We start from the raw sequence: 6658 nt of genomic DNA, 5'->3' as shown, positions 1-6658 counted from the left end.
TGGTGATATCAGTTCAGTTCTTAGGGGATGAGTTTCCATCCTTACTTCAAGACTGTTGTCTGTGCTTAGCAGTGCAGATGAGCAGGGCTGAGCATGGGGGAAATCCCTACCATTCAGTCTGGATTTTTAAAATCATGTGGCTGTGTACATCTGTCTTTTCTGTTTGGACATTGATTTTATGTTACATGTTTTAAATGAAATACATTATAGAAATGGGGGGCCCCATTTCTCCACTCTTTTACCCCAGCCTAGCACCACTGATTTCAATGGAGCTCTGCTGGTGTGACACAGACAAAGTAGGCCCATAAAGCATAATAGAACTCCCTGGCAGAGAATAGTCTGGTAATTTGTTATGGACGTGGAGGGTGGAATTCTTTTTCACTTGCTTCTTTTTTTTGCAGAAAAGACAACATTCACCCAAAACATCACATGCATGTCTTTTCACAGGAAGCATTTAGAAAATGTGTGGCAAGCAAAGCAATTGCCTACAAACGTTTTATTGACTCTGATTTGTCAATAGCAGATCTCTGCCCTTATCTCTGAAAGGTAAAGGGCCAAATTCTGTGGTGATCATGACTTAATCAGAACTCCCACTGAAGCTGATGGAAGTTTTGCTTGAGTGAAGGCTGGGGAATTTTACAAGCTAATAAAATCATGACATTATGAACAGAACAGCTACCTTTGCTAATTTATTAATGTTCTAAAATGTATTATTTTTCTCTCTAAGTCTTGTACAATTAGATTCATAGTACTGAGGCTGCCTGGCTCTAAAGAATATGAAAGTGACAAATTTAAAAACACACTAACATTTTTCAAAAATAGTTTGTTTGTTTAAAAAAATACCCTGATGCTGTGGTTGTAAAGGGTTTATTTGCACTATTTAGGAATGAACAAAGTCACCAGAACTCAGGTGCCTTTATAGCGTACCACATTGTACCATACCACCATTTATTTATATTGAATATATCCATATGTCATCTCATTCTTTAAAACAGGTTTCTTCACTTTTCAAAAGCTATTGATCCATCTTAAATATTTTCAGGGCACCTATCTGCATATTAGCAATTAGTGCCCTCTATAGTAATAAGATTTGCTATGAAGATCTCCACTGTGCATTCATCAGTGAAATCTACTCTGTGCCTGTTTCAGACCTGTTTGACTAACTGATGGTTTTGACTGTTATGATTCCCTGTCTTCTGTCATTGCAGGGAATCTTGCAATGTGCTCTGAAAATGATCAGACATCCACTTTAGTTTTATCCCTTCTGGTAAGTCATTGCACAGTCAAGTGCCCTTTCCTGGGCTTCACGCTGGGCATTGTCGGCAGCATTGCCCAGAGGAGCAGAGCTGTCACAGTGGGTCATGAATGAATAGCTGATCTCTGAAGTAATGTGGTTCCAAACCATGTAGGGCCTGAAAGATTAATACCAGAGCCATAACTTAGCACCCGGAATGAAGTGGGAGCTAGTGAAGGGTAGAGAACCTGCATGATGTGTGTCGCTTTCTTTCCTGCTAATGAGGAAGGCTGCTGCATGCAGAACAAGCTGCAGTTTCCATTGTGTCCCACACCTTTATCTGAAGTTACACTAAGGCCTTGTCTACACTATGAAATTAGGTCGAATTTATAGAAGTCGGTTTTGTAGAAAGCGTTTTTATACAGTCGATTGTGTGTGTCCCCACACAAATGCTCTAAGTGCATGTAGTCGGCGGAGTGTGTCCACAGTACCGAGGCAACCATTGACTTCCGGAGCGTTGCACTGTGGGCAGCTATCCCACAGTTCCCACAGTCTCCGCCGACCATTTGAATTCTGGGTAGAAATCCCAATGCCTGATGGGGCTAAAACATTGTCGCGGGTGGTTCTGGGAACATATCATCAGGCTCCCCTTCCCTCCCTCCCTCCATGAAAGCAAGGGCAGACGATCGTTTCACGCCTTTTTTCTTGAGTTACCTGTGCAGACGCCATACCACGGCAAGCATGGAGCCCGCTCAGCTCACCATCACCATATGTCTCCTAGGTGCTGGCAGATGCGGTACTGCATTGCTACATAGCAGCAGTTTATTGCCTTTTGGCAGCAGACAGTGCAGTAGCCGTCGTCGATGTACTCCAGGGTGCTCTTTTAACCTACCTCAGTGAGGTCAGGGGAGCCTGGGCAAACATGGGAGTGACTCAGCCAGGTCATTTCCCTTTTAAGTTTCGTCTCATGGCAATTCAGTCCTACAGGCAGTGCACTGTCTTTTAATCAGCAGCCAGGAAAAGACGATGGCCAGCAGTCATACTGCACCATCTTCTGCCGAGCACCCAGGAGATGACGATGGCTAGTGGTCGTACTGCACAGTCTGCTGCCAGCAAGATAGATGAAGATAGATAGTATAAAGATAGATGAAGTGGATCAAAACAAGAAATAGACCAGATTTGTTTTGTATTCATTTTTTCCTCCCTCCCTCCGTGAAATCAATGGCCTGCTAAACCCAGTTTTGAGTTCTATCCTTGAGGTTTTGAGCTCTGTCCTTGAGGGAGCAATTCTGTTTCTCGCAAAGCCACCCCCTTTGTTGATTTTAATTCCCTGTAAGCCAACCCTGGAAGCTATGTCAGTCACCCCTCCCTCCATCAGAGCAAAGGCAAACAATCGTTTCACATCCTTTTCCCTGGATTGCCCAAGCAGGAGCAGATGCCATAGCACAGCAAGCATGGAGCCTGTTCAGCTCACCGCAGCAGTTATTACCATTGTAAACACCTTGCGCATCATCGTGCAGTGTGTGCAGAACCAGCACCTGAAAAACCAGGTGCGGAGGCAATGGCAGCGCGGTGATGAGGACATGAACATACTTTTTTCTAAAACCGCGTTCCCCTGCAATTTGGATATCATGGTGTTAATGGGGCAGGCTCATGCCATGGAACACTGATTCTGGGCCCGGGAAACAAGCACAGAGTGGTGGGACAGCATAGTGTTGCAGGTCTGGGATGATTCCCAGTGGCTGCGAAACTTTCGCATGCATAAGGGCACTTTCATGGAACTTTGTGACTTGCTTTCCCCTGCCCTGAAGCACAAGAATACCAAGATGAGAGCAGCCCTCACAGTTCACAAGCAAGTGGCAATAGCCCTGTGGAAGCTTGCAACGCCAGACAGCTACCGGTCAGTCGGTAACCAATTTGGAGTGGGCAAATCTACTGTGGGGGCTGCTGTGATGCAAGTAGCCAACGCAATCATTGAGCTGCTGCTATCAAAGGTAGTGACTCTGGGAAACGTGCAGGTCATACTAGATGGTTTTGCTGCAATGGGATTCCCTAACTGTGGTGGGGCTATAGACGGAACCCATATCCCTATCTTGGGACCAGACCACCAGGACAGCCAGTACATAAACCGCAAGGGGTACTTTTCGGTGGTGCTGCAAGCACTGGTGGATCACAAGGGACGTTTCACCAACATCAATGTGGGATGGCCGGAAAAGGTTCAGGATGCTCGCGTCTTCAGGAACTCTGGTCTGTTTAAACGGCTGCAGGAAGGGATTTACTTCCCAGACCAGAAAATAACTGTTGGGGATGTTGAAATTCCTATAGTTATCCTTGGGGACCCAGCCTACCCCTTAATGCCCTGGCTAATGAAGCCGTACACAGGCATCCTGGACAGTAGTCAGGAGCTGTTCAACTATAGGCTGAGCAAGTGCAGAATGGTGGCAGAGCATGCATTTGAACGTTTAAAGGGTCGCTGGCGCAGTTTACTGACTCGCTCAGACCTCAGCGAAACCAATATTCCCATTGTTATTGCTGCTTGGTGTGCGCTCCACAATCTCTGTGAGAGTAAGGGGGAGACGTTTATGGCAGGGTGGGAGGTTTAGGCAAATTGCCTGGCCGCTGAATACGTGCAGCCAGACACCAGGGCGGTTAGAAGAGCACAGCAGGAAGCGGTGCGCATCAGAGAAGCTTTGAAAACCAGTTTCATGACTGGCCAGGGTACTGTGTGACACTTCTGTTTGTTTCTCCTTGATGCAAACCCGCACCCTTGGTTGCCTCTAAATTCCCTGTAAGTTGCCCGCCCTCCCCGCTTCGAGCACAGCTTGCTTGCAAAGGAAATAAAGTCACTATCATTTAAAAAACATGTATTCTTTATTAATTGATTATAAAAATAAGGAGATAACTCACAAGGTAGCCTGGGTGGAGTGTGGGAGGAGGGTAGGAGGGAAGGAAAAGGCCACTTCAAAACTTGTTGAATGACACCCTTTTGTTGCTTGGGCTGTCCACTGGGGTGGAGTGGTTGGGTGCCCGGAGCCTCCCCCCGCCACGTTCTTGGGTGTCTGAGTGAGGAGACGATGGAACTTGGGGAGGAGGGAGGGCGGTTAAACAGGGGCTGCAGTGGCAGTCTGTGATCCTGCTGCCATTCATGAACCTCCACCAGACGCTGGAGCATGTCCGTTTGATCCCACAGTAGCCCCAGCGTTTCCTCATGCCTCCTCTGATCTTCCTGCCGCCACCTCTCCCCACGTTCATCGGCCACCATCCTGTACTCTGCTATTGTGTCCCTCCACACAGCTCTGTCAGTGCCGGATGACTGCATGAGCTCAGAGAACATGTCATCGCACGCGTGTTTTTTTTGCTGCCTTATCTGAGATAGCCTTTGGGACGGAGGAGGGAGGCTTGAAACATTTGCAGCTGCTGGAGGAAAAAAAGGGAGTGAAGTATTTAAAAATATACATTTACAGAACAATGGCTATACTCTTTCACGATGAACAACGCTATTCACATTACATAGCACATGTGATTTTGGTACAGGGTTGCATTTTGCATCTTATATTGAGTGCCTGTGGCTTTGGTGTTAGATCACACACGCAGGGCCAGGCAACAGAATTCGACTTGCAGGCGGCCATGGTAAGCCATAGTCTTTCGGCTTCTGCAACCTTCATAACAGCAGCCCCCTCCTTTCCCATACCAAGCAAAGCCAGTTGAGTTGGCCATTTAGTGCTGCAGTTTTCCTGTTAACGTGCAGCAGCAGAAATCAAACTAACTCCCTTCCCCCCATCCAATTCTCTGGGATGATCGCTTTTCCCCTCCTCCCACTGCCTGGCTGGTATCAGGGAAGATCCCTGCTAGCCAGACACAAACAGCTCAGCGCCAATGGCCCCCCCTCCCACCGTGTGGCTAACTGCGGGGAGGATTTCTTTTCAGCCACAGGCAAACAGCCCAGTAGGAATGGGCACCTCTGAAAGTCCCCTTAATCAAATTCCCCTATTTCAACCAGGTTACCATGAATGATATCACACTCATGAGGATAACACAGAGAGATAAAGAACGGATGTTGCTTGAATGCCAGCAAACACCAGGACCATACGCTGCCAGGCTTTGTCATGCAATGATACCAGATTACTTGCTACTAGCATGGCATGGTAAAGTGTCCTACCATGGAGGATGGAATAAGGCTGCTCTACCCAGAAACCTTCTGCAAAGGCTTTTAGAGTACCTCCAGGAGAGCTTCATGGAGATGTCCCTGGAGGATTTCCGCTCCATCCCCAGACACGTTAACAGACTTTTCCAGTAGCAGTACTGGCCACGAATGCATCCCAAGTCCTCAGGGCTACTTAATCATTAAAAAACGCTTGCTTTTATAACATGTATTATATTTAAAAAGGTATACTCACCAGAGGTCCCTTCTCTGGCTTCGTTGGGTTGGGAGGGTATCTCAGTCAGGGTTATAAAAAGATCCTGGCTGTCGGTGAGTACGGTGTGCTGTGTGCTGTCCCCACGCTCGTCCTCCTCCTTCTCATCTTCCCCATCTGCAAAATCCTCAGCCATGGCAGAGAGTACCCCATCATCGGAGTCCACGGACAGGGGTGAGGTAGTGGTGGTGGCCCCCCCTAGAATTGCATGCAGCTCAGCGTAGAAGAGGCATGTCTGGTGCTCTGTCCCGGAGCATCCATTTGATTCTTTGGTTTTCTGGTACACTTGTCTGAGCTCCTTAAGTTTCATGCGGCACTGTGTTGCGTCCCTGCTGTAGCCTCTGTCCCTCATGGCCTCGGAGATTTTTTGAAATGTTTTGGCATTTCGTCTTTTGGAACGTAGTTCTAATAGCACGGATTCCTCTCCCCATACAGCGATCAGATCCAGTACCTCCCGTTCGGTCCATGCTGGAGCTCTTTTTCGATTCTGGGACTGCATGGTCATCTGTGCTGATGAGCTCGCCTGGCCAAACAGGAAATGAGATTCAAAAGTTCCCGGGGCTTTTCCTGTACACCTGGTCAGTGCATCTGAGTTCAGAGTGCTGTCCAGAGCAGTCACAATGGTGCACTGTGGGATAGCTCCCGGAGGCCAATACCTTCGAATTGTGTCCACACTAACCCTAATTCGAAACGGCGATGTCGATTTCAGCGCTAATCCCCTCATTGTGGAGGAGTACAGAAATCAGTTTTAAGAGCCCTTTATGTTGAAAAAATGGCTTTGTTGTGTGGATGGGTGCAGGGTTAATTTGGATTTAACGCTGCTAATTCCGACATAAACGCGTAGTGTAGACCAGGCCTGAGCTACAATAGTCCACCCAGGAGGGGATGAGTGAAGGGATTGGTGTGGCTCGGTTCTCAGCCAAGGGAAAGGAGCAGAGGTTCCTCGGAGGATGGAGGTGAAAGAAAGTATTTCCATTGTTGTTCAAAATTGGGTTCTGAGTCTAGTGAG

This window comes from Eretmochelys imbricata, chromosome 11, assembly GCF_965152235.1.
Source record: "Eretmochelys imbricata isolate rEreImb1 chromosome 11, rEreImb1.hap1, whole genome shotgun sequence".
In the NCBI taxonomy this organism is placed as follows: domain Eukaryota; kingdom Metazoa; phylum Chordata; order Testudines; family Cheloniidae; genus Eretmochelys; species Eretmochelys imbricata.
Note: the sequence above shows the minus strand (reverse complement) of the source record.